Below are 26,588 nucleotides of genomic sequence, written 5' to 3' on the forward strand. Positions count from 1 at the left end.
TGCCAGAAAGAAACTAAATGGAGATGGGATCCCAGGGCTTTTAGATGTATGTTAACAACGAATAGAAGTGATATGAATAATAAAAAGTGTAGTGTTTGGAAAAGGGCTGCTGGCTCCCTGGCATCTGGGCCCTACCCCCACCCCTTTACTGCCACCTTCTGTCTTTCCTCATTGCAGTGGTCCCTCGCTCTCGAGTGGGAACTAAAACCTGCCTGGGTGCAGGCAGATAGCAAGCCACAGTTTGTAGGGGAAACTTCAGCCCTCTGGGTGGGACAGAGCCACAAATAGTCTATAGCCGAGCATGTCTGGCTGGGGCCAACGGTACTTAACAGTCTATAAGGGTGCTCTCTCCCCCTGGATGGGGCAGAGCACAAACAATCTATAGGCCAGCACCTTCAGGTGCAGGGAGGGAGGGTACCAAACAGCCAAGGCCTGCAATCAGGGCAGGGTAGCAAAGGAGTCTAGGGGCCCAGAACCTCAGGCAGGGCAGGGTACCAAACAGTCGGGCGTCCTTACTCCAGTGGACGGCCGACAGATGCAGGCCTCTGGGCCTAAAGGAGGGGAGGCTGCCACCCCAGGGTTAGGGTAGTAGGGGTAGGGGGATCCGGGCCCTTCCAACTCCACCTGGTCCCAGCCCAGGAGAGTTCCATCACTGGGTCAGGGAATCCCAGTGCAACACACTGACTCACACTCCAGCAACAGAACTGGACCGGAGTCTGTTTTCACTGAGCTACTTCCTACCGCAGTCTGGATGTAGGGCTTTGTAGTCCAAAGGTTCTCTGTCTCATCGGGGTACTCAGCCACCAGTCGTCCTCACAGCTCCTTGGGGCATTCGTCTGATGGCCGTCCTGGCAGCTCCTCGAGGCACTCATCCGTCTCCTTCGGCTGCAGCTGCAGCTCCAGTCAGGGCCTAGTCTGGGATCTTGTTGAGATCCCAGCTCCCTGGGAAAGCCGTCTGCTCGCTCCAGCTCCAACTGAGCTCTGGGGCTCTCCTTTTATACTTCCTGTCCCGCCCTGGGCCTTCCAGTGAGCGGGGCAGGGTGGATTTAGCTCTGCCCACCAGGGGGAGTGTAGCAGTCCCTCGCTCTCCTGCTCTGAGGGAAGCCACTCCACGTCCCTCCACGCATCAAGCTCTTGCCCTCATTTCTAAGGCTCAACACACAGCTCTTCCCCCTCCCACACCTCAGCTCGTATAACCCCCACTCTACATTCTCCTCAGTCCTCTTTCTCCTGACTGCACTGTAGGCACTGACCTCATGATCAAATCCCCTAGTGTAGACCTCTATGCCAATGGGGCTCCATACAGGTACAGGGGACTATGACAGCGGATATGACTGCAGGATTGGGACCTTAGTCTCCTTCTCCCATGCCTGACTTCAGGCCTTCTTTCACACTCCCCGAGCTTATGCATGGAACAACCCCTCTTTCCCCTGCGCTAAGCCATCTCGTTCCTATCCCTCCTTTAAGGTCACTTCTTCTTTGCCTTCAAATGTGGTTCCCCTCTCTAATGCTCCCCCACCCTTCCCATTGTCCGTTTGTATTTGTCTGATATATGTGTTAAGCTCCATGGTGGCTGGGGGTCTGCTCTCGCTTTTTCCTATAGCGTCACATACATGTATGACGACATCAAAAACAAACAAACAGTAGTACTTAATTATCCCTTCTTTAAGGGGAAAAAAAGGGTTTAAGACAAGCTTTTCACAAGCATAGTAACACAAAAAAGAGATTTTGCCAGCCAACATGTGCAGAGCCAAGGGGTTAATATATTGATTGATAGCTCTGGGCAAGGCATCAGTCAATCAGGACATGTACTAATCCAAACCCAGATACTGCATCCATGCCAGGCTACGGAACAGTAAAGGATCCTCTCCACATGGCTACTTCCACCTCAGGGGTTCAAGTAGTCTGTGCAACTGCTGCAGTCTCCCTGTGTGATGGGGCTTAGCTGGTGGATCTGTGAAGTTGTTGATGCACCATCAATTTCTACTTCTCTTCCTGCAGCCAGTTCTATCCATTTGGTGAAGGGTTGGCTCCATGATGCCCAGTGTGTATGCGTACTCTTTCCATGGGCTCTTTATGTTCTGCCTCTGCTACCACACAGTGGATCTCACACTGGTTCATTGCATAGCAGGTGTCATTGTCCATATGATAGGGCAGAATTTACCCTGAAGCTTAGTAGTGACTCTTTCCACTTATTGAGCCAGATACTCAGCTTGAATGACGTCAATGGAGCTGTGAGGATTTGTAGCAGTGAGGTGGATGTGACATGTGTCAGCTCTTGCCAAGGCTTTAGGTCTCAGCCAAGCACTGACAACTTCATTGCTGGAAAGGAGTCCATTGGTATGGTTAAGATGGGTATTGAACTTATAACAATGTGGTTAGACTATGAAATGCTTGCAAGTTGCTGCATGCAACTTATAATATCTCTCACTTATAATATCTTTATCACCTGCTATAAGGTAAATATTCAAGTGTTTGCTTTACAACTATAAACATTGTTTGCTCTGAGACTGTGAACCTAGTCAGGAGGGATTGTCTCCTGCCCAGCAAGAAGGGCTATCAAAACTAAATGGGCCATTGTAGAATATCACAATGCAAAGACTCTAATTGCCCCCTTATACCACGAAGAGGCTTCTTGCAAAAGGGCTTGTCCCATCAGCTTGAATTGCGGAAGCAGGAAATAAAAATGGCTGACAAGAAAATTTTTCATCTCTTTTGCTGTTTGGGCTCTCATGGAGACAGAGCTACTAAACAGAAGCAGAGATCCCCAGGGTCAACCTGGGTTAGCCCTAAAAAACATTCAGAGCTGGCCGAGTATTACAATTGTATCACCTTTTAAAACCAAAGACTAACCAAAGATTTATTAACTAGGAAAAAGAAACGAGAGTTATTACAAGGTTAAAGCAGGCAAACTATATATAATACACACACACACACACACACACACAAATGAAGTAATTTATTACAGGATTGGCTACAAATGTGGCCTTTGGCGAGAGACTGAGGTACAAATTGACCTGAGACAAGTGATTGTTCTCTTGGGACTGGAAAGAAACTGAATATTTTGTGTTCTTTGGTGTACAACAACCAACTGTCACAAAGGCTGGCTTGCCCGGGTGGCAAGAGACTGGAATGCCCATGGGGACTGTGACTCCATGGTAAAACTGTTACAGTGTTTTAAGCATTCACACTTGTTGATGGGTTGGTGAAATCCAATTTTTCGAACATACAGCCAGTGTGGGGTCTCTGACCTGAGGTTGGCACTCACGGTCATGAGCCACACCAGACAGCAAGACCGTGGAGGTCCATTTTAAAAAAATTGATTGATGTATCCTACTTTCATTGCAATCCAGATGAAATGTTGAGCAGAACAGTCTCCAATCCACTTCTGTATCCGACTTCATTTTCATGTCCTTCCTTTGGATCTCTGTGTGAAACAGTCTTCACGCTTCCACCGTTTGCTCCTGAGACAGCCATGTTGTGCTCTCCTCCCACGGAGTCAGCACCTGTGATGCATTGTGCTATGGAGGAGGACAGGAAGATTTTGTAATGTGTGCCATTCTTATAGAAGCCACATTGGAAAGTGGACCCCTTATATGGTCTAGAAGCCTGTTGCACTAGTTTCTGTTATTCTGTGCTTTGATTAGATGACCATCCCTCTCCCTTTCTAAAAACGCATATAGGCAACATTAAGAAAAGAGACTAGCTGAAATAACATTGCATTGCATTCCACACGTGCCCCTCGTAATCCTGCAGTTCTGTTTGAATTACTTCACTTGTAGCAGTACATAATACTAGTTACTCTGGCAATGGGAATTGTAGAAAAGAAAGGAAAAGAGAAAGCTGCCGGGTTTCAGTGGAAGTCATGTAAAATTTCTCAGGACAAGAATATTTTTTAAAAAGTGCACAATGCAAGAGAGATTAGTCAGTCACACAGTTTTCATATTACTTTTGCAAAAGACAAAGATCTAGACACTGTACCAACTCACAGTGAAGAGACAGTCCCTGCCCTCATGAGCTTGTTGTCTAAACAGACTCGACAAGGGTGGGACTGAAAACAGAGAGAATACTTGCCAAAGTTCACACAGCAGGAGTGTGACAGAGCTGCGATTAGACCCTAGGTTTCCTGACTTAGTCCAGCTCTCTGGCCACATGCCTCTCTGATGTAATACAGGTTAGTGCAATAGAATTCTAAACATTTGAAGGCAGTCCATCACCTTGTGTTTGAAAACATTTACTACCAGGATGGAGTTACTGGCCAATTTCAGATCTAGTGGAAGCAGGGTCAGCCCCACTGAAGGCTAGTAGAAGGAGCAGTGCCTGTTCAATAGGCACTCTAAAGCCACCTGTTGTCTTGGGGAAAGAGGACGGCAGAACAGAGTTAGAGCTGATCAGCCCAGGTGCCCCCAGCCTGCAGTACGCTAAAGTGCCAGGAGAAAAATATGTAAATAGCACAAAAATCAAACAAGCTGAAATTTTCATAGAAGACAAACAAAATCAGCTTGTTTCAGAAACTGGCAGGATGAAAACTGTCTTCAACCCTTTTGCCAACATTTGTTCTTGTTTTTTGACCAGCTCTAACCACCACTAATAAAGGTTCTGCAGGCCAAACTAGGCCCTCAGTGACAGCTGTGTAAGCCCTCTGCCTTAAAAGAGGTTGCAAAGATGTAACAGTTTAGGCTTGTCATTGAAACTTAGTAAATAACTATGGTTAGAGAGCACAAGGAGAGCTAGAACCAACTCACTTTTAATCAGTAAAGACAGAAATCGTGACTTGGAATGGACACGGGGAGCAGATCCGTGACCATTTTCCCCCACCAGCACTATTCCGGGCAGAATCGCTTGTTAAAGTCTGGTATCTCACAACTCCCCCGGCTATGACTCACACAGTTTAGCATTGGAAAGGGGAGTCTCAGCTCTTGGACATCAGGCCCAGATCCTCAGCCATTGAAATCAATGTGAGTTAGGTGCCTAACTACCTTTGACCATCTGAGCCTTAAGGCCCTGATTGTGGAACTGGCAATGTGGGGATGGACTGCTGCAGCCATCTGGCTGCTCCATAAAGTCAGTGGGGCTGTGTGTGGGTGCCCATGCATTGGAAGTTGCAGGACTGGTGCTTACGGTTATAACACTTTTAGATGCAGAAAAGTTCTTTCTAGTAACTTAGTGGGTTTTATCCTATTTTCCTCTCTCCCTTAGGGTATGTCTGCATTGTAACAAAACACCTGCAGCTGGCTTCTGCCAGGGCTTGTCTACATGTACTGGAGCATCAACGCTGCGGCGACTGATGCATCAGCGGTCGATTTAAGTTTACCACCAATGGCTCTCCTGTCAACTCCTGTACTCCACCTGATTGAGAAGAGTAAGGTGAGTCAATGGGAGAGGATCAATGTCGCGTAGTGTGGACCCCGCAGGAAGTTGATCTAAGCTACATCGATTTGAGTTACGCTATTCCCATAACTCAAATTGTGTAGCTTAGATCGACTTTTCCCTTTAGTGTAGACAAGGCCTCAAAGATGACTCAGGCTCCAATGCTATAAAATTGCAGTGTAGCTCTTCCTTCTCTCTCACTTTCTCTTTGCGTGTATGTGTCTATATGCTATTCAGTCTGCGAGAAAAATCTCTGTGTGTGCTTGTAAACACACAGGTTCTTTTGCAGTTAGAAGTGATGCAGTCTCCACTTTTACAAATAAAAATTTTACCAAAAGTCCTTAATTTACTCTTCAGTCCTGGGCCATATACTGTAGAAAGCGGGGAATTAGATTTTCATCTGGAAAGACACAGGGGTAAAATAAATCACATAATGGTACAACTAAGCTGAATATTGGCTAGTTGTAGACCTAAAATTCATATTGGAGTGCTCCTGTGAAATGCAGATCTAAGTTTGAAAGCAGTTTAAAGGAATAATCTCTTTTAAATGGGTACAGTCGGTAAGATTGTACATAGAAGGGGACTTACTTGTTATAGTTATTGTACAGGTGACAATCCCCATTTACACAGGGCCAAATCCACGGTTCATTGCCAAAGTATTGAAATCTTTTGGGTCAGACAAAACATTGGGGGGAGGGATAGCTCTGTGGTTTGAGCATTGGCCTGCTAAACCCAGGGTTGTGAGTTCAATCCTTGAGGGGGCCATTTAGGGATCCCTGGCAAAAATTGGGGATTGGTCCTGCTTTGAGCAGGGGGTTGGACTGGATGACCTCCTGAGGTCCCTTCCAACCCTGATATTCTATGATTGCAGTATGACAAGAACAAAAGCTTTCTGATAAGCTTGATGTGTGTAGTACCAAAAGCCTAAGGAACACATCTTCAACAAATTTGGGGGCCTGTTCACATCAGCTAATTCTAGGCTCCTGTATTTATTTGTAATCATATACTCTATTTGAGTTTATTAATTAGTATCTGTTGGGACTTGTGAGGATACCTTGTTATAGTCTTTTTCCTTTGCCTTGTTTTTAATTACAGCATATTTTTGAATGAACGATGCTAAGGCACAAATGGAGAAAGCAAACCATATGTTGCTTACAAGTAAACCATAATGTTAACTCAAGAGTTAAGTAAAAAAAAAAATAATGTAATAGTAACTGAGAAAAGCAACAGATTAAAATTGCAAAGTCGCGTACAAAATAGATTCTAAATGCCCATGTTAGTGGCCAAATCCTTTAGAACAGAACTGTGGGAGATTAACTATAAAGCTCTGCAAGCCCTCTTTTACTTGAAAGCAGCACTCTGAGCATTTTGTGTCTCATAACAAGCTGGAGAGGCACAGGAAAGATAGATGGATAGCCATGGAAACCAGCACTGCACTGATGACACGATGCTCAACATTACTAGCAGATATGTGATAGTCAGGCAGTATCTGAATATGTTCCATGCTTGAACAGTTCAACAGAACATATATAGTACTTAATTTTACTTACATGCATAAGAAAAGTGAAGCAAAGTCATTTGAGTGGATGAGCAGGTGGAGAGTTGATCCAATTTATATTTGGGAAATACATGCATCTAGAGCTCTGGCTAGGACCTTATACATAATCTGAAATATATGCTTTGCACAGGAGACAGCAGATTTGAAACCTTCAGGATTGAGAAAGAGCCAGGCATTTCAAATGAGCAATGTATCATTTTACTTTTGGAAGCTTTATTGGAAGGGTGTAAGAACATTTAGAAGCAAATGTTTAGCTTTTCCTTCTGATTTTGCACACCCACTGTTTTTACATCTGAACTGATTGCACCTGCAGAAGTGGACCTGAGGGTAATGTGCATCTACAAATGGCAACTTCCAACATGTTTGTCTTTGTTTGCAAACATAAAGTTACAGGGGGGCCCGAACTAGAACCCTGCATTCAAACCACCCTGAACTTGGGAGAGTTCAGATTTGCACCCATCTCCATACTTGGCAGTTCAGATCAAGCTCTCAGATGGGTCCAGACTGGAATCCTGAATCCAAATATCACTGGACACAGGAAAATTCAGCTCTGAATCCAGATCCTTCAACTGAGTCCATTCTGTGGAGTTAGCTGTTATTAACACTGTAAACTCCATAGTGGCTGAGTGTCATTTCAGAGCTTTTATTAGTCTGTTATGCAGCATGCATGTTCACTGTGAATTGAAAGAAACAGGGGCTCATACAGTCTTTCTGCTGGGCATTGAAGTTGTTCTCTTTTCAATGTACTGTCTGCGTGCAAGGCGAATATAGGATTTGCTGTACAGCATTAAATCACCCAGTATCCTGCCTCTGGCACTAACCAGCGTGAAATGATTCAGAGCATTATGGCAAAATTGATTTATTGCAGTAAAAGATCTGAGATGGGATAAGAAGGAAACAAGCTAAAGCAGCCACACCCAGTGCCATTAAAAGCTTCTTGGGTGAGGTTTTTACATTATCAGTACTGCACTGAAACCTTTGCTTTTAAAAAGCAGAAGTGCCTTGCAAATCCAGGAGGTTATATTGGCTTCCCTTTGTTGGACCAGGGAGCCCCCAGATGGCTTGGCACTGAGCTGAGTAGAGACTCATTTAACACAAAGTGAATTTAGGGTGCTAGAAAAAGGTGTAAGACAGACACATGCCAGAGCTGACCCCATTGTGTGTTGGGGACAGAGAAACAGTTTGGTCAAAGATCTTGAACTTGGAGCTTTACTGCTGCTTCTGCTGTCTTTGGGCAAGCAGGTAAATATTTGTGAATAAAGCCCCTCTGTAATAGAATATTCTGAATCTGTGCCAGCTCTTCTCTTCCAACCCACACCAGAAATCCAAGGCTTCTTTAACCACTCAAAGGCTGGGACAAAAGGAAGGCCAAGATCCCCCAACTGACTCAGTACATGGTGCAGTGCTGTCCAAGAGGATAGGTTCTTTCTTGACCTCTATGGTGATCAGCTTACACCTGAAGTTCAACAGCTGATTATCTGTGTCCTAACAGGCAAATATTACTTATGGAGTCTCAGAGGGGCAGAGACCAGACTCTTCCTTCTTTGCAAAATTAGCAGCTATTGTGGAAAAGTTATAAAAGGGAAGAGGTTTCGCTGCTCTGGGGATTCCCAGAGACACACTAAGCACTAGGGGGACAGATCAAGGGGAGGCCAGAGAGTGGTGCCGCATTTATAAACGAATGATAGTGGCTGCTGGCTTGTGTCTCCAGGCTGAGCTGCCTCTGGGTAAGGTCCTGTCACTTCTACCTGCCCTTGGACATACCAGGAAACAGGTGGAGTGACTTTCAAGGATCCTGCTGCCCCTAAAAGAGGCAAGGAGTGTACGAAGCTTGAACATGGGACTTGTTGGTGGGTAGGGTTGTCTGATGATTACTATTTTATTACAGAAATGTATTGAGACCCCAACTGAGGTCAGTGCCCCATTGTGCTAGATATTGTACAGACAGAATGAGAGACAGTCCCTGCCCCCCAAAAGCTTACAATCTAAATAAACAAAAGATTAGTGAAGAAACACACAGGAAGAGCTTTGCCTGAGGTCCTATGTAAGGGCCTGGACTAGAACCCAAATGTCCTATCCCAGTCTATCACAACTGGGCTGGATAGATGGCAGGCAAGAGAGTTAGATAAGCCTCCAAAACTATGAAAACAGCTTCAACATTTTGACCAGTGATCATGAAAGTTGAAATGTTGATAAGAAAAAAGAAATGTCAAAATATTCATAAATTTTTCATCTTGTTCCTAGCCCAGCTCTGATTATAGATTGATCTGAACTAAATCTTTGAGCCTTTTGATGCTCATCTATGACTAATGTGTCTCGGCAGTTTAGTAGTAGTGGGTAATAGTTGTGGGACATTTTATGTTCCATTGACATGAGGTTGCGTGGACCCTGGTCTGACTTGAGCATGGGCCTTTTGTTATGAATGCTGCTGTTCTCTTTAAAATATTAAAGACTTTGTGAAGATGAAAAAAGGACAGAGCTATAACTTTCGCCTTTGTTTGCAAAATCCTTGAAGATAAACTCTTCCCCCACTGGCTTGGTTCCCATCGTGAAAATACACACATGCTTAACTTTAACCACATGAGTAGCATTGGGCTACTCATGTGCTTAAAGCTATGGAGATGCATAAATGTTTGGAGGATCAGGGACCAAGGCCCAGATCCTCAGAGGTATTTAAACACCTAATTCCCATTGAAATCAATGGGAATTAGGTACCTAAATGCTTTAGAGGATCTAGACACAAGATCATAACATCTGTATATTAGTCTCTCTATTTTTGGTCCAAATTATTTGACTAGTCCCTTTAATAAAACTGAACAATAACAAATGCAGAGATTATCACTACCTCAATGGAGCAAAACACTTTCTTAAAGAAAGATGTACAGTGGGCAGGTTTGTATGTTATCACCGCCTTTAGAACAAATATTTGTTCCAGTATTTACTTATGGAGCTTGAATTTGATAAAATACCCCAACACTGGAGAAGAGTCAGATTCAACATCTTTTCCCTTGTTTCACACATTTTCTCTTTTTCTTTGTTACATTAATTTTAAAAATTACATAGATATTATCTCAAAAGGGAAATGGACAGAGGAAGTGAGAGAAACAAAGGAAAGCTGAAGACCTAGACAATATGTATGTGATCTGTTTGGGGGTATGCCCCTATTTTGTTTCTATGGCAATGCAACAAAACAGGAACTGCTGATAGTCTGATCTTTTGTTTTTCAGTGAAATAGAGATCTATTCTAGATGTGAATAAGTGATTAGTCTTTCTGCAACTAAGAGGAAGTGTTAATCTAGATTTCCTTTCTGTATGGAGTAGCATAGATGGAACTTGAAAACCCAAGGTAGCCCATTACCTATAAAGATAGTGAATTAATTCTGGTAACATAAGATCCTGTTTGACTCTTTGTACACTGCCAAAATCCTGTAAGTGCTGAGGAAATGATTCATTAAAAAACCCTTCAGGTAAGTTCTACCACATTTCCAACTTTCTTCGCAGTAGCCTCCAGCTTGCACTTATGCCCTTTCAGTGAGGAAGAATGGACTTGTGGTTAAGGCACTGGGCCAGAGCTGTGGGTTTGGTTCCTGGCTCTGCCATGGACTTCCTGTGTGAACTTGGATGAGTTACTTAGGTGCTTAAATACCTCCAAGGATTAGTGGGATACCTAACTCCCACTGATTTCAAAGATCTGGGCCTTAGTCTTTCTGTGCCTCAGTTCTCCCTCTAAAAAGTGGGGATAATAATGCTTCCTTTGTCTATTTAGCCTGTAAGTTATTTGGGGCAGGGACTGTCTTTTCTCTGTGTTACGTACAGCACCTACCACAACAGGCTTCAATCTCTGTTGAAGCTTCTAAGTGCGATTATAGGATCAATAATAACTCTATCTACTGAGAATCCTCAAAAATCAGCCATCTCCCAGAGACCCTGAATAAACTCCCACCCTTACTAGACCATCTCTGTTCCCCCACACCTGCATACACAATGCACTGCTTGTATTCCCACCTCATGTTACAATCTTTTGTGGAGTCCAGCTGTTATCAACCCTGGGCCACAGATTTCTGCATTTTAAGACTTACATGCTTTGAATTTCAGGTGGCAATCCGAGTTACATCAAATGCTCACTGAACTTCAGGTGGAATTACACATGGCATGGTGAAGAGCCACCTGAACCCCACCAAAGATCCTTCAAGATGGGAGAAGCTGATCGGGTTACAAAAAGGGCAGAGGTAAGGTGTAAGGCAAAAGAGATGATGGTATCCCATTGGGGGGCAAGGGAGGGTGGCAGGGTCAAGATGGGGGTTCCCCCGTGAGGAGAGAGGAAGTGCTTGTTGGAGAATAGGGAATGAAGTACAAGACTGGAAGTTTGATTAAAGTTAGAATAAGCATTTAAACTTCTGGCTGCATATTAATACTGAATTCTCTCTCATCACTAATTATTAGAATCCTGGTTCAGCAACATATTTAAGAATGTGCTTAACTTGAACCTTAAGTGTAGTCCCATCATACTTCCTGAATAAGGGCCTAAATGAAAAGAAACCGATTAAAACAGAGGCCTACGTGAAAAGGTGCGATCAGACTTCCAGTCAATTGCTAACATTTTCCCCACACTGTATTGTAAAACACACTCTTGTGGTGAAAGGGAGTTAATGCACGTTTGAATGATGCCCTTTCATCATCCTAAGGGAATGAACGTGCAGGAACAAATGCAATGCTGCCTGTCTTCCCTTTTGCATAGGGTATAAGTTGGCATTGAATTTAGGTAATTGAGCAAACACCAGCTGATAGATTTGAAGACTAGAGCCAACAGTGTTTATATACACTAGTCAGAAATATGTAATACTGTTATAATAACCCATAGCACTTATATACCACCTATCTTCTGTAGATCGCCAAATACTTTATAAAAGCTGGGTGAGCATCATGGCCCCCATTTTACAGATGATGAAACCTGAGTTCTCAGAGAGACTGTGACTCACCCAAGGCCAGTGTGTAATTCAGCACAATTATTATACTCCCATTTCTGCAGAACAGAGTGTATTTCTGGGGAAATGGACATCTTGGGTATTGGACAACCGAGGGGGTTATCTGGAGACCAACTCACTTAGCAGGAATTGGATGAGAATAAATGTAAGTGTTGGAATGTAAAATCACCACCATAAATATTTAATTGTATCTTATATCCCCCATCCTCTCCAAACCCCTTGAATCTGATTTTGGGTTCCCAACTCAAGAGATCTTATAGGGTCTGTGTAATGGGGTTGCTGCTCACTACTGGTGCGTCTCCTTGCATCTAGATCTGGCAATGTATCTCTCACTGCATCAGGTGCCTCCTTGCTGCTTGCTTGGTGAGAATCTTTCTTCTGGTAACTTGGTCTCTGGCTAGGTCACCATTTAATCCACCTCTTCTAGGGTTACAAAGCCAAACGGAACCACTGTCCAAATGCCATCTCCAGATGGAGTTCAGCCCCAGCTCGAGGGTCTATGCCCCTACACCAGTGGCTGGCATGGAAACCTGAGCCCAGGGATGTACAACCAGCAATCCAGGTCTGCTCAGGCCATAAACAACTGGTTCCTTCCCATACTGTGTGGGACATAGTCTAAAGGGGAGGACACATGATTGCCCCACATGTCCTCTGCCCAGTGACCCCCCGCACTGCGCCATACCCAGGGCCGCCATGCTCTCCCCGCCCCACGTTACCTGCGGGTGGGGGGGGGAGGGGAAGAGGAAGGGCTCTGTCCTTTTCTCCCTGCGCCTCCCCCAGCACATTTGGCCGCTTTCCCTGTCAGCCAGGCAAGGAGGGGACAGAGCCACTTCTGCTTCGGAGAGCCTGGCTGGGAGTCAGTGGGCTTGGCTGCCAGGGACAGGGGCCGAGTGAGCCGGAGGCCCTCTCCCATCCCACATGCGTGGCCTCTATCCCCAGCAGCAGAGCCTGGATAGGGAGTGGGCCACTGCTGCCTCCCAGCCAGGTTCCCTCAGGCAGAAGAGGCTCCGTCCCACTCCCTGTCCAGCTGCCAGGGAGAGTGGCCAAACGTGCTGGGGGGCGGAGGGGAGACACAGGGAGCGAAAGAGAGAGCCCCTCTCCCTCCCCGCACCTGGCAGGCCAATCTGGAGGGGCACTTGACCCCCCCAGATTCCCACAGCACGTGGCCTCTGGCTCAGACCTATCCCTGTAGCTATTTCCCTGGTCTCCTTCCTACCCAGCCTCTATCTTCTTGCCTGTTTCTGGGTTTACCACTGAAGCTTACGCCACTGCCTGTGGCCACTTCACCCTTCCTATCCTTTTACTAGACTCCTTCCTTACTCCAGTGCAGGATCTCAGGGCTTACTCTTCCCCCTGGACTACCTCCTTGTCCCTGATGGCCTCCCTTCTCCCAAGGAGTGACTGCAGCCTCCTTTTCCTTCAGCCCCTTTCTTTTTCTTTTTGTTTTAAATGGCGAAGCAGACTTGACTGAATAGCCTGTAGGCGCAATCAACTATAATTCCTTGAGACCTAGTGGTTCATATTCTCTCACTCTGCTCTGTCTCGTTCAGGTACTGTAATAATGCTTTTGTACTACCCCATTTCCCTAATATTTTTTACTAACAACCATAATGTAACTTCTGTTACCTTCAGATGGTTACTGCATTCCTCAGAAAGCTTTTCCCTCTCTTTATCAATGCCTGTACATACCCATAAAAGGTGGTCCATTGTTTCTTCTACCTTAAAGAGTGCACAGGCCATCTGTGTGTCTATTTATTCAAGAGAGATTTTTGTTTAATCCACAATGGCCAGTTAGTATTCTCAACAAAGTCACTCCATTAGTCCTATCCAGGCCCTGAAGTATGTCATTGTCCTTAATTCTAGGGCACAATTTAAAAAAAACCCCTTTTCTCTTTTAGAGTAGCAGCCGTGTTAGTCTGTATTCACAGAAAGAAAAGGAGGACTTGTGGCACCTTAGAGACTAACCAATTTATTTGAGCATAAGCTTTCGTGAGCTACAGCTCACTTCATCGGATGCGCATCCGATGAAGTGAGCTGTAGCTCACGAAAGCTTATGCTCAAATAAATTTGTTAGTCTAAGGTGCCACAAGTCCTCCTGTTCTCTTTTGTCATTAGTTCAAGTTTGCCATTCCTCTTTTAATTTTCCTGTACTAGGCTTTTGAATTGCTGTTTACTCGAGGGTATTTTTATGCGACTCCTTCCATTTCTTATGGTGTTTTTAAGCTGCTTTGTCTGCCACTTCATTCCCTGTTATCCCAATATGCACTTGGATCCAAGCCAATGCTATGTGTACCCCACCTCTACTCACTGCAATCAGAAATATAATTTAAGTGATTAAGTCATTTCTACAGATGGAAATACCTTTATCACTATAGCGCCCGAGATTTAATTTTCAAAAATCATCAACACTGCAGGGTTGTACGTCACAGATCTAATTTAGTGCTATTGTAGCATAATTGCAACTACTGTAGTTCGGCTCTCATGATAGCTACAAAATCAGAAATTCTTTTAGATATACTGATTCCAAATTTCTCTTCCTGTTTTTTCTTTTTTGGACTTATCTGTCTATATTTGACAAAACCAACTCCACTTTTCATCCATATACAGGTACACAATTTTTAATACCTACTGTCTCTTTTTTACGCATAAGTTTATAAAATAAATATAAATCCACATTTGGACATGCCACTTACCATCCATAACTGATTTTCCCATTACTAAAAGTTGATGTCATTTAGCTTTTTCTTGTCTTTCAGCTTGCTTATGCAGCCACCCTTTAACTCGAATGGCATGTGGAGTTCTAACACATTCTAACAGTTCACCTATCAAATTCCTAACAATCTTCATACATTTGTTTGGTGCTTTCACTATTACAATTCCCATTAACTTTGGCCCAGAATTTCATAGTGTATTTATAGCACGCATATAGGTGTTATAATAAATGCACTGTGAGCAATTCATAGTGCCTGGGCTTGTATTTAATCTAATTTTTTATCTTCTGATTTTCATGCTGACCCAAAAGTTTGGCAGCCATAGTCAATAACCAGTCTGATTAAGGCTCTGGATACCATCAGTGTTTTCTTATCTGCCCCCCCAAATTAGTCCCAGCAAAACTCTTAAGCAGATTAATCCTTCCTGTACATTTATCTTTAACATGGTCTATATCAATGGTTCTCAACCCATGGCCCGCTTGTGGCCCAATCAGCACACAATTGCAGCCGATGTGACATCCTCAGGGCCATACAGGTAGTATATATATGGTGTGGATGTGGCCCACATAAAGCTGCCTATGCAGCCCCCAGTGGTAAATAGGTTGAGAACCACTCCTCTATATGATCTTTCCAAAGTAATTTAGTAGAAACCTTATCCCTAGGAATTTAAACCTTTTAACTATATCTATTTGTTCTCCATATAGGTATAGTTTACATTCCTTTGTAACTTTCTGTTTTGTAAAGCACAATCATCTGCAAATAGAGTGACTTCTACTCTGGCACTTGTTTTGGGAGATCGTTTATCATAATATTAAATAACTTTGAGCTAACAACATGTTGTGTACCATTTTTAACAGTAAAGGTAGTCAACATACTTTCCCCAACTCTGACCTGCACGGTTCTTTTATTCAAAAAGTCTCCAATAAACCCATACCTTCTTCCCCCATCCCTAGTGCACTTTGTACAATAAACCTTCCCTCCATAGCTTGTCATATGCCTTTTCAATATGTAGAAAGACCGCTATCATGAAACCATTGTGCCTTATCCTTTGATTGTATTGCCATTTCTAATTTAGCCATGTGATCAACGGAGCATCTTACTCTCCTAAAACCACTCTGCACCTTATCTATAATGCCATTGGTGCCTGTTTGGAAAATAATCTTTCTTTCACCATTCTCTCCATAATTTTACCTGGACAGGACATGAGGACAATAGGTCTATAAGCATCCACTTTTGTGGAAAGTTTGCCTGGTTTTCATATTGGAATGACTACTGTGGGACGTTACTATTAACAAGGAGGTCACTCTAATGGGTAATCAGGTTAAAAGTGCATGCCTCTGGTTTCTCCACATGTAATTGGTCCATCTGACCAGGTGTCACCCCAGCAAACACATTTAGGGACCTTTCTGTGTTGCGTAGTCCATAGAGAGTTGCCTGCCAACATGTCATTACATATAATAATATTCAGCATTTAATATCTTAAAAATACTGTGCAGCCATTAATTCATTCTCTCCATTTCCCTATGGAGAAGGTCAGCATTGGAATCCTCATTTTGCAGCAAGGAAAACTGAGTCACAAAGATGTTATGTAACTTGCCCAAGGCAATGCCACAAGTCAGTGGCAGAGCCAGGTTTAGAGCACAGGGGTTCCTGCTGCCTAATCCCATGCTCAGCTCACTAGACCATGCTGCTTCTTAGGACAGTTTCCATGAACTTGCAAGTGGAAACATCAAATTTTTTGCACCATAAGCCCCTTCTTCTGATGCGTGGGCTCTTTTAAGGGGTAGGTATTAATTATTATATTTAGTATTTATGAATAATGCTTCCTCACTTTTTTCACATAGGATCTGCCTCTTGGTCTTTGCACACAAGCATCACTTGTTTTCCATCTAGCTGAATCTACCAATTTGTGTTTCCCATTACTTCTGCTGTATTTATCTCTGGAGTCCTGTGACAATCAGCAAATAGCTCCAGGCTGGGTTACATTAGATGATAAGAATGGTCAGACTGGGCCAGACCAACGGTCCATCTAGCCTAGTATTCTGACAGCGGCAGGTGCTTCAGAGGGAATGAAAAGACCAGGGCAATTATGAGTTATCCATCCCCCTATCATCCGGTACACCAAGGCTTAGCCGACTCTGGGGAAATTTCCCCCATATCTCTAATCAGTTTTTAAGCCGGTTCATCTGAACCAGTGATATTTGTCTCACATCGTCCTTTAACTCAGGGAACCCTCTTCACTCACACAGGGCTGGACACAATCTTTCCCTTAATTAGGTAGGAAAGATTCTAGATTGAGGCCATTGCTCAGGACAGGGTGAGGAGGGGCTGTTTATTCGCAGCCACGCCCAGAAGCACTGTGCCTGAGGAGCACTTTGGGAGCAGCCTCTGCCTCCTCATTTTGAGGTATGTGCTTTTCTCTTTGCCAGGCCATCTCTACTGCCAGAATATGGGAGCCTAGGGGAGTATGGGGAGAGAGGAAGTTGCAATGGTGCTGCCCTTGCCTTCTTCTGCCCTTCTGGGGAGTGTGGAGCTGCTGTCCATGCTAAATCTCCTCAGTCCAGTAGCAACTGGGAGAGCAAGGACCAGGATGGTAGCGGGACGGGGAGACTGTCCCTTGCGTCCTCCCGCAACATGTGCGCCTGGACAGAGAGAAGCATTGAGGAATGAGTTGGGCCTATCAGAATGATGGGAGAACCTTGGGTCAGCAACATGGAGAAAAGCAAGGCAGTAATGAAAAGATTCTCTATAGTCTCCAGCCGCCACCTATGGAAACCTGCACAGAACACTTCACAATCCATCAGCTACTCAGCTGTCCAGCAAGGGCTCCCTCTCCTCCTCAGGGCAGAGATCACGACAGCCAGATCACCCTCAACCTTGGTTTGCACTGACAGCTACTCTGTTTAAATTAGAAACATTGGTGTTTTGAACATACCAGGTATTTCATCTCATGTTAGCATTAGGGATACTAATGTACCAGCTTGGCTGCTTCCATTGCATTAAGTCACATATATTATTCACGGACCACAGTAAGATTGTTTGACAGTATAATTTTAGCTTAAAAAACATCAGCTCAAACAAGCGCTGAAATCTTTCCTAGCATTATAAAAACTCCTTATTTAAAAGTGCACTTGAACAATAAACACACCAGTGTCTCACAAAAATATCATTAAAAGATCCAAGACATTCTGAATCTTATATAAGGGTTCTACATATTAATTTTTTATTTTCCAGTTGGTGGAAATATGCCATATTTGCATTTTTGAGCCTGACTAGTTTTAATTCAGTTTTTTTATTGTACAAGCTAAAGAGGAACATTTACTTTGTTTTCACTGATTAGTTACACAATTATTCCTTTCAGATACTACATGAACCATCATATTATATTCTTTGCTAATGCATTCTGGCAGAGCTATTTACATAAAAAACACAATACAAAAATGTAATGAATTTCTCAAATGAACACATTGGTAATATAAAGTAATCACTTTTTTTATACAACAAAAATTCATTAAACTTTTCTCAATTAGCAAAGTGACTTTTCTAAATAAGTCAGTGAGTGAGTGACAGACACTCACACAGCCCTGCTGGATTGTATGACATTGCTTGGTGCATTATACTAGGAGGACAGGAAAAGAAAGAGTTCATCTTAATAAACTTCAGGTAATGCTGACTCCCAGAGAACTAGATAAATATCAGGTTCATTTGTTTTTTTAATTTAGCTGTTTTTAAAGAGTGACTGGATTTTATAAGTTCATACATTGTAAGGTCACAAGGGATCATTTAGTCTGACCTCCTTGTCACAGGGTTAACTCACCACCAAGGGCCCCTCCTCCTGGCCACTCTGGGGATTAGCTCCACTCCAGTTGCTACACACTCCTCTGGTGGTGTTGCCACCTATCTCTGCTGTCACCCTGTTGCCGCTCTTACCCCAGGAGCTGCAGCTTCCTGTTTGTGACTTGGCCCTCTGGCCAGGTCACTATATTCCTCCCCTTCCAGGGTATCAAAGTCTTCTGAGGCAAACTATCCCAGGAAGTCCGTTCTCTACTGTTAGGTCTGCACCACTTCTGCAGTGGCTAAGAGGGGAACTTGGGCCCACGCTCTTCTTTGGGTTCCAGCTCAGGGGCCCTCACTTCAGCTGCCAAGGTCTGCCCTACCCCATACCTTGCTGCCTTTCACCTGAGCCTTTCTGGCTCACCCCCTTCTCCGGGGTTTGCCAGCCCAACCTCCCTCTTCCCAGGGAGTAACTGTAGGCTACTTATCTCTAGAGCCCTAAACACACCTCACTTCTCCCAGGGAGTGACTGCAGACTGCTTCTCTGCTGCTCTCAGCTCCTGGGCCCCTCCCGTTCCTGTCCCACTGAGCCTCATTTAATCAATCCCTCCTCCCTGGCTCTCCCTCCAGGTGCAGCCTGGGGAGTTAATTGGCCCACCTGCCCATCTTAACCCCTTCTAGTCTTGTGTGGGGTGGGCACCCTATCACATTCCTAGAACCTCCCCCAGTAATTACTGCATCAAGCCCATCACTTCTGTTTCAGTAGATCATAAAGAAAGCCATCCAGTCTTGACTGAAAGACTTCAAGGGATGGAGAATTCACCACATCCCTAGAGAGGTTGTTCTAATGGCTAATTAATTATCCTCACCGAGGAAGGGGCAGGAGAAGTTCAAAAATCAAAACACAGATCAAACAGTTTGCTGTTGATTTTTGAACTCCCACTGCCCATTCCTCAGTGTACGTGGGTGTGATGACAATTAGTGTTGCCCACTCTCCCAAATGTATTGGTTAAGGTAATTCTGGTCCCACTGAAGGAGCTTTCCCCCCCCATCTGCTCATCCCCTGCCAAGCAATTAATTCTACTCCCAGCTCCGATCCCACCAGTGTAGCCCCCTATCAGTTTAGGCTCCCCATCACAGTTCACTCCCCCAACCCCTCCGTTCTTCCCCCATCCCAAGTTCAGCCCCCAGCCTCACCTCTGCTTCTCATAGACTAAAGCCAGCAGGGCCCATCGTGGTAATCTAGGCTGACCTTCTGCACCTTGCAGGCCACAGATCCTCACCCACCCACCCACTCCTGTAATAGACCCCTAACCTCTGGCTGAGTTACTGAAGTCCTCAGAACATGATGTAAAGACTTCAAGTTACAGACAATCCACCATTTACACTAATTTAAACCTGCAAGTGACCCAGGCCCCACATTGCAGAGGAAGGCAAAAAAAACTCCCAGAGTGTCTGCCAGTCTGACCCAGGAGGAAATTCCTTCCCAACCCCAAATTCGGTGGTCAGTTAGACCTTGAGCATGTGGGCAGGACCCACCAGGCAGACATTTGGGAAAGAATTCTCTGTAGTAACTCAGAGTCCTCCCCATCTAGTGTCTCATCACCAGCCATTGGAGGAGATATTTGCTGCTAGCAGTAGCAGATCAGCTACATGCTAGCATAGGCAGTCCCATCATACCATCCCCTCCTCCATAAACATATCAAGCTCAGCCTTGAAGCCAGTTAGGTTTTTTTGCCCCCACTGTTCCTCTTGGAAGGCTGTTCCAGAACTTCACTCCTCTGATGGTTAGAAACCTTCATCTAATTTCAAGCCTAAACTAGTTGATGGCCAGTTTATCATCCATTTGTTCTTGTGTCCACATTGGCACTTAACTTAAATAACTCCTCTCCCGCCCTGGTATTGATCCCTTTGATGTATTTATAGAGGGCTGTAGTAAGATGAGGCCCTGAAACATAAACTCTTGTATCAGAGGCCCAGTCTGAGGCCTGTCTAACACCAGCCCCAACGCCACCTCCTCCCATCCCTCCACACACTGACCCTACCCCAAGGAATGAATGTCCCACTATGCAGCCATGGCCTAGCTCAGGAATCTTCCTACACCCTACTGTGGAATATATGGTAGAAAATGTAGGATGGATCTATGTGCCACTAACGCTCAATTTTGGCAGTATGACCATACCAAGGCAGTGTCCCAAACCTTATAAAGGTTGGTTTAATTCAGAAGTAGAAAGGCAATTACAATTTTGGAAGGACATTCAAATCGCTCCACAACATGATAGGGACAAAAGGGATTTATTATGAACAGCATTGAGAGGCTCCAGCCTTGGCATGTCCATATGGAACTCTGCAGATATTGAAAATCTTCACTTAAAAATAAACACTATGGTGAGTGGAATAGGCAAAGCAGTGAAAACAGGGGGAGGTATTAGCAGTCTATTACTGGACCAGCATGCAATCACTATTGATAATATGCATATGATTGCTCAAGGATTTAGCCACTTAAATTTTACCATTCTGTCCCTTATCAACAGCATACAAAATAATGATGTTTCATTGGCAGTTGCTTGCATGGCCCATGGCAGTAGAATAATTGAAATAGTACAACAAAGTTTGTTGCAATTACAGCTTCAGAATTGGCCACGGATATTAGACCACACAGCCACCTTAAACCAAGTACAACAACAAGCCATTAATCATATCGAACCAATCTTTTTACAATTTGCTAAATTTGATAGAGTTCCACAATGGGACCAAGAGGACAGCAAAAGTGTGTACCTCGTGATGGGTTTCAGAGTAACAGCCGTGTTCATCTGTATTCGCAAAAAGAAAAGGAGGACTTGTGGCACCTTAGAGACTAACCAATTTATTTGAGCATAAGCTTTCGTGAGCTACAGCTCACTTCATCGGATGCATACTGTGGAAAGAGTATGCATCCGATGAAGTGAGCTGTAGCTCACGAAAGCTCATGCTCAAATAAATTGGTTAGTCTCTAAGGTGCCACAAGTCCTCCTTTTCTTTTTACCTCATGATGGCGGTCCCTCGATGGCTGCAAGAGCCAGTTAAGGTATGTTGTGCAAATAGTGTGGGAACATTTGTAAATAAGAAATACGTACAGCATTATCCTTCCGTGCGCTTAGTCACTGAAACTGGCTCAGAAATTAATCAAGCCTGTTGCACTAAACATAATGGATGACGGCTGTTTGAGTGCTATGCCGCAACTGACATTAATTCTACAGGGAAAGGTTGGGCTCGATTAGTACAAAAGGAACTGGTTAAGGAGGTGATACGCATCCAGGGCTTGGCCTGTGCTATAGGTTATCGTAATTTTTCTATTAATGGAAACATTTGCCCTACAAGTGATGCTGGGTTCTGTGTGCCTGTCACCAATACTATCCAAATAGGAACCCATGCCTTCTGGCCAACAAGCAAAGGTAATACTGTCAAAGAAACAATCACTCCACATGAACATTTATAAGATTTATTGATTAACTTATTCCCCCCAGTGAAACTCTTGCAGTTGGATATACATGAGTTGGTAGCAAGAACTAAAGGATCATTGATACCAATAACTCAGTTGATCCAGCAACAATTGACTGAAATAGAAAATGTAGAAAAAGAGGTGGAAACACCATGGTGGGCGATTCCAGAAGATGTGACGTTACATCCAGTGGTCCGAACCCTTAGCGTAATTTTGATGGGAATCCAGGCACTAACAGTTGTTGCCCTCATGGGAATGTGCTATTACATGGTATGTCAAACTAAGAAAGCTAAGCTACAGCGTTGAATGAAGAAAGGGATTGAAATGGCAGTTAATACTGCTGTGGTACGACCAAATAATTATTTAAGGAGTAAGGAGCTAAGGTAGTATGCTATATAACACATAACATATCTATCCATGAATAACCATAGCAGTTATCCACATATATATCTCCATATATATTCATGTACTCATATACTCATCCAGTATTAACCTTCATATATTTTCATTTACCAACAAACATATATACTGATATATAGCCATGTAATCATATCAATAGACTTAGATATCTGTTTGCTTTGGATATTTATCCTATCCTTACAAAGCCCTCAGGTGACCAACAGGCCATTGCATGTCTTTTAACAACTCTGACACATACACAAACCCTGCACATCTATATCCGGTCCCGGGCCTAACATTCCCAGGCCTACGATAAGGGACTAAAATTAATTGGATAATAAAATCTGTCTATCAGTCGTACAAGGGAATGTGCAGACTGAACGACAGATGGGGCATGAGTGTATGGATGGTAAAATGGGATAACCACATGACAGTGTTTAGCCCACTAGGTTGTCCTCAGTCCATACATTATGCTTTTCCAGGATGAAGGGTAAACATCCTCCCCTTAAAAAGACAAAAAGTGGGGGAATGTAGTAAGATGAGGCCCTGAAACATAAACTCTTGTATCAGAGGCCCAGTCTGAGGCCTGAAGCCTGAACCAAAGTACTTCCAGGCATTGCTAAGCAAAGGCTGGGCTGTGAGCCATAGGTAGGCCATCTCACAGAAGTTGGCAAGAAAAGGGCTGCTAGAAGCAGGTGCATCACACATAAGTGCTAATAAGAGGAATTTTTGCCAAGATGGCATCAGAACCCTCCACAGAGATAACAAGGAACAGGCAGGTGCATCTTAAAGACAGGGTCAAAAGGACAACATGATGGATAGATTTGTTTGAACCAACATGTAACAGGGGAGAAGCAGCACCCTAATGAGTAAAGGGGCTGCACCTCAATATGTCAGGAGGGATGAGTAATCTGTTCTGCACCTGTATAAGAAAAGGTCTGGAAGGGCACATCATCGTCCAGCCTAGGTGGCAGTGGAGTGTCCCGCCACTGACTGAGCTGTGTCCATTGCCGGGGGCACATATTCGTAGTATGTCCGGTAGAGTCTATAGGAAACTATTATTGTGCTTTGTTTGACAATAAACCTGGCCGGGTGCCTTCGTACCTTACTAGAGTCTGTGGTGTTTGGTGGTTCTCTCAGGGTCTACTGTGTCATCTATCTGCGCAGAGCTGGAGCAACACACAGCGGGAACAAGCACGCAGCCGACTGTTATCATCATCGAACAAGAGCTGAGCACCACACTGGTAGTTACTGACAACAAGGGCAATCACATCTCCCCTCAGCCTTCTTTTGGTTAGGCTTAACAAGCTAAGCTCTTTGAGTCTCCTCTCATAAGGCAGGTTTTCCGTTCCTCAAATCATCCTAGGAGCCCTTCTCAGCACCTGTTCCAGTTTGAATTCATCTTTCTAAAAAATGGGAGACCCCAGAATTGCTCACAGTATTCCAGATGAGGTCTCACCAGTGCCTTGTATAAGGTAATATCACTTCCCACTTCTACTGGAAATACCTCTCCTGAAGCATCCTAGGACTGCATTAGCCTTTTTCACAGCCGCATCACATTGGTGGCTCATCGTCATCCTGTGACCAACCAATACACGCTGGTCTTTCTTCTTCTCTGTCACTTCCAACTGATATGTCCTCAGCTTATAGCAAAAAATATTGTTGTTCGTCCCTAAATGCATGACTTTGAACTTTGCACTGTTAAATTTCATCATATTTCTATTACTCCAGTTTACAAGATTGTCCAGATCTTCTTGTATGATATTCTGGTCCTCCTCTGTATTGGCAATACCTCTCAATGTTGTATCATCTGCAGATTTTATTAGCACAGTCCCACTTTTTGTGCCAAGGTCAGTAATAAAAATGTTAAATAAGGTTGGTCCCAGACTGATCCCTGAGGAACTCCACTAGTAACCAACCTCCAGCCTGACAGTTCACCTTTCAGTATGACTCACCCTAGTCTCCCCTTTAACCCATTCCTTACCCATCTTTCAATTCTCATATTAATCCCCATCTTCTCCAATTTAACTAATAATTTCCCATGAAGAACTGTATCAAATGTTTCTTCACCCCCACCTCCCAGGCTTGGGGGGCTGCAGGATTTGCAGGAGGGGCAGCCTCAGGCTGTGTGCTCTGGCCCCATGCTGCTCCTAAACCCCAAAGGAATGTTCCGTGGAGCCATTGCAACTTCGTTGTGGCTGCTGCATGCCACCAGCCATCCTGCAAATAAAAGGCCTTCAGATAATGGTCATTGCTCATCCATTGCTACTACAGCCAAAGTGAAGGAGCTACCCAAGTGCCTGTTGCCTCCAGAGTCCCCTTCTCTGGGCCTCTTTGTAAATATTGTTGTCTAAATATTAGCATAAACCCTGAATATAGCAACATTCCAGACACACTGCAGCTGATGAAGCAGGCCAACCCGTTTGAGTTAGAAATATCATTTCTGGAGTGGGGACAGTTGCTCCTGACAATCTACTCTTGGGGTCAAATCTCCTACTGGTATATATCTTTGTTGCTCTAGTAATGTCAGTGGAACTGTGTTGATTCACACTAGCTGAGGATCGGGCCTACTGAGATTAAATTTTTCAAAAGCGAACGAATCCCACGTGTTTTAAAATCAGTCTTACTGGATTCAAAAGAATATATATATTAGATTTCTTTCCAAAGGCATGACTGTCTGAAACATACAGTCAGCTCACTAGTGAGAGTCTGGATTTGCTAGATAGACTGTTTGAGCTGAAACTGGAGTAAATAGCCACGTAAGATACTACTTCTCGGGGAAATAAAATCTGCCATCCTGCTTTTGAACATGCACACACACACAGAGACACGCTTTATTGACTAAAATAAAATAATTACAGAGATCACCACTTCCATCTAGTTTGCATACATTGGTTCACTTCTACTTAACACAGAATGAAAGCGATTCAGTCCTTTCTGAGCAATAAAAATGCCTAGAAAAATACAGGTGCACCTCATGACGCAGAAAATAAGGAGCCAGATCTTCAGGTGGTGCAGGCCTGCATCACTCCTGTGAACTCAGTGGGGTAACACTGATTTATACCAGCTGAGAATCAGGCCCCAGGTTTCTGAAATCTCAGGAGTGAGTTCCTGATTGAATTAGAGCTATGGGAGTATTTTAGAGGCCTCAGTGTGCATTTACTTTCTGTTACTGTCAAAAGACCTGTAAATTCTTTGCCCAGGCCTTAGAGCCACCTCCCTTCAGAATTCTGGGAGCTGACATGACGACAGCAAATCAGCACGTTCTCATGTACCATTACTGCTGTGGTAGCCATAGGCATGGATGCAGTAAATGTGTATATAGGGTACCACTCTGCAGGGATTTTCCCCAAATCCTCTGCCCCCTTGTCACCACCCTGGGTTTCCTATGACCTGGTCTCAGATACATGCTGCCACCACCAAGCTTCTCACTTGGACATGTTATCTCAGAGAACCCCTCCCTCTGCTCTTTTGTTATAAGGATGCTGTCTCCAGGAGCAGGGGTCCCCTGATAAGTATGGTCGGTGTTCTTCAAAGGTCCCTGCAGGATTCCCATTCACCACCGCTCCACTCCAGACTGAATTAACAAACTTTTAATTTATTATTTACAATTAAAAACCTATGAATGAACTCCAGTACTGATCATCTGGCAGTGCCCACTGTCCTTTTCGAGCCCTGGAAAGTTTTATTCATATCCCAGTTCAGGCTTCTTTTTCATAAGCTATGGAGTCCAACGTTCTTCCAGTCTGATCTCACTACCACCCTGGACCTCTCTGAGCCTTCAGCAAGCCTGACCTGAGCTGCCTCCAGCTGGCAAGTATCTACACTTGTACCACCAATGGTCCTTCTCCCACGGCTGACTTTTGAATGAACACGCAGTGGTGGCTCCCAGCAACCCAAAGTGCACTGACAAAATCCTTGGGTTTCAAACCACTGTCTCTCTTCCAACTATGTATTTTACCTCCCACATACCTTCGACTGAAAATATATACACAACATATACCCTTGACTTCTCCACACCTTGCCTGCACACTCTCTCCCTGTTCTGCTGATACCACATGGTCATCTCTTTGCTCGTAATGGTGCTGACGCTATGTGTGTGTATGTCCTGGGTTTGATACTTGCCCTTGACCTTAGTGTCTGTGTGTATGTGGCCATGAATTGATGGACGTGTAATAAACAACAGTGAATTATCACCACTTGAGTATATAGTTGGAAGGAGCAGAGGAGCAAAATTGTCCTTTGCTTAGGGCACCGTGACATCTACAGCTAGTTCTGCTTTGCTGGAAATATGGCACCACCTTCCTGAG

General features: G+C 44.1%; 1 long non-coding RNA gene across 1 annotated transcript in view; it reads left to right on the forward strand.

Moving 5' to 3' along the window:
* The first annotated feature begins 5,253 nt into the window (after positions 1-5,253).
* The window catches only part of LOC311523010, a 37,548-nt gene continuing 16,213 nt past the window's right edge, over positions 5,254-26,588 (forward strand). Inside the window, exons 1-2 of the long non-coding RNA XR_014712241.1 lie at positions 5,254-5,367; positions 11,024-11,157. This is a non-coding gene — a long non-coding RNA (uncharacterized lncRNA). The remainder of the gene's footprint in view (positions 5,368-11,023; positions 11,158-26,588) is intronic.

The sequence above is a fragment of the Lepidochelys olivacea genome, assembly GCF_965140295.1.
Source record: "Lepidochelys olivacea isolate rLepOli2 genome assembly, chromosome: 6".
Classification (NCBI taxonomy): Eukaryota; Metazoa; Chordata; order Testudines; family Cheloniidae; genus Lepidochelys; species Lepidochelys olivacea.